Genomic DNA, 2,890 nt, shown 5'->3' with positions numbered 1-2,890 from the left:
AAAGTAAGTGAGGAGACCAAAAGTCTGAAACCACTTGCATTCACATCTATGAAAGCAACAGTAATAAATCCATGTATCCAGGTGGGTAAGATTCAGGAATGAAACAGAAATAGAGGAAGCATCTTTATAGATAATATACGAGTCTTACTTCATGTGTGTGTGTTCAGATATTTTTCTCATCTAGTCTTTTATTCATTGATTATCATTTATCTTTCTCCACCCCTTACTTCCTCCCTCTTTGCTGTCTCTCTCTCTCTCTACACCTATCCCTCTCCCCCTGCCTCCATTCTTTTCCTCTTCTTGAAGACATCTTAAATAACAGACCCTGTCTTGTAAACTTGTAAATTAATGACAAGTTTCATTTCTCCTCATCTTCCTCATCCTCATCCTTCTCCTTCCTCCTCCTCGCCGTCGTCCTTCTGTTCCTCCTGTTCCTCCTCCTCCTCCTCCTCCTCCTCCTCCTCCTCCTCCTCCTCCTCCTCCTCCTCCTCCTCCTCCTCCTCTTCTTCTTCTTTTTCTTCTTCTTCTTCTTCTTCTTCTTCTTCTTCTTCTTCTTCTTCTTCTTCTTCTTCTTCTTCTTCTTCTTCTTCTTCTTCTTCTTCTTCTTCCTCCTCCTCCTCCTCTTCTTCCCACCAGCCCTTTAACAAATAACTGATTAGAATTCATGGTCTTTTGATTGCTAGGCAGTGCTCCACTACTGAGCTATATCCACAAGTAATTTCTAATGTTTAAATATTCTTTACTTAGGGGTTCAAAACTTTTGCACAGGTCAGAATGGACCTTAATTCCTCTTTTTTATTGTGAAAATACTGTACAGAGGGGTTACAATTACATGGGCAAGATAATGAGTACATTTCTTATCAAGCATTGTAGCCTCTTCCTATGTTTCCACTTCCCATCCCTTTCCATCCTCCTCCCCTCCCTCCCACCCAATCCTCCTCCCCCCTGGACCTTAATTCTTCTACCTGAACCTCTCATTGTGAAGACTACAAGCATGTATTCTCAGGCTCAACTGTTTTGTTCCTTGAGTTAAGGTCTTTCTAACTTTGTACCTAAACATTCCTGTAATTTCAGAGGCAAGGATTGCATTTTTGAGGGCCAAGTTGAATGAAAAAAATAAAAATAAGTTAGCAAGCTCTCCTCTCAACTTAATTCACATTTAACTAGTGTAGTGGTATGCAAATGCAATCCCAGCTATGAAGGAGATCTATCGCCTATATAGAAAAATTGTGATCCTGGCTTAGGTAAAAAACAGAAGACACTATTGGAAAAATAAATAGATAAATAAATAAATAATAAATGAATGAAGGGTCTGTGGTGTACACTAAGGGTAAAGAACCTTTGTAAATATAAAAGAACCTGTGTTCAAACCTTTAGCATGGAATTTAATCAGGACTATTTGAGAAGTCTTGATAAACTGTAAGATAACCATTCTTCTATGAATCAATTACAAAAGACAATAAAACTGTGTGAGTTGGATTCTAAAAAGAACATAAAACTGGTGGAGACACCTTAGTCAATGTCCAGAGGGCCATTTCATTTATACCACTAAATGCTTATATTAGGAAGTAATAAATTCTAAAATCGATGATCTATTAAAATTGGACTTAAGATAAAATCAGAGTAAGTATAAATGAAGAAATAAAACCTTTAATGAATCTCTTTAACATTGACAATTGTTGTCATTTGGTGTTCTGGTCATAGGGCTTCAACTCAGGACTGAGTACTACCTCTGAATGATTCCACTTAAGTCTAGAACTCTACCTCTTAGGCCACTGCTCCATTTCCATGTCTTTGGCAGTTAATTGAAAGTAAGAGTCTCATAGTCTTTCCTGCCCAATTTGGCTTAGAATTTTGATACTCAGACTGCAGCCACTTGGGCAGTTTGGATTACAGGTTTAGGAGCCAGTGTTGACTTTGTTGAGTTCTTATACTTTCCATCGATGTCATTCTCAGGTATGATAATAGTAAGATACCCTGTGATGACCTGGATTCACAAAAAATTCTTCCTTCCCTCCAGGGGAGAGTAGAAGTCAAATTTCCTATGGTATTCAAAATCACCCACCCCAGTAGCACAACCCTTTCTTTTCCTGTTAATACAGATGCAGGAGGAATCTAAAATGGCCTGAAGCTTGGTTAACTTCCAGTTCAATGGTATTAATGAGCAATAGTTCTTCTATTTGTATCTTTTACCTCTACACTTGTGACTCTTAGCTCTGGAAGAAAAATGTTGTAAAGGCTGATTACAAAACAGTAAATAGGACCATGCCTCAGTCCTGTATGGTATTGCCAAGTAGTAGCAACTATACTTGGGCCTTCAAACAGCTGATCCTTTGTTTCCTTATTCATTGAATTGGATAGTATGTCACATGACAAGAATTCATGCCATCACATGACAGGGAATTCCATGAGCATGCAACTGTTGCTATACTTCATTTTCTGTGAAGTGAGTTTTGGGGTCAAAAGCAAAGTTATATGGGCTCTCCATCATGTGGACATTTTTATCCTACTTGGAGCAAAAGCTTTTTCTGCAAGAAAGTAAATCTGTATTTAAAGTATGTACAAATTCAAATGAAATTGCATCAACCTTTCCACAATGGAGATGGTCCTCCTCAGGTAATGTTGGACTACTGTGAGCACAGTGTTAGTGTCTGCTATTGCAGACTAGCTGTTTAGCAGGAGTTATTGGCAGGTCAACATTGGCAAGGAGAATCCATGATGTTGAACTTTTATATATAACCCCTGTCTTGTATCTCTGACTACATTGGCCATGAACCCATTGAGAAACAACAGATTGTTAGACTGAGTAGATGATTGTATTCTCTAAACAGGTGTAGATGTCTGTTCTTGGGAGAAAAGGTATGATTCTCATCATCTAACTTCCTCCTTT

The sequence above is a fragment of the Dipodomys merriami genome, unplaced genomic scaffold, assembly GCF_024711535.1.
Source record: "Dipodomys merriami isolate MVZ:Mamm:240054 unplaced genomic scaffold, mDipMer1.0.p SCAF_187, whole genome shotgun sequence".
Taxonomy (NCBI): domain Eukaryota; kingdom Metazoa; phylum Chordata; class Mammalia; order Rodentia; family Heteromyidae; genus Dipodomys; species Dipodomys merriami.
This window is presented reverse-complemented; position numbering follows the sequence as displayed.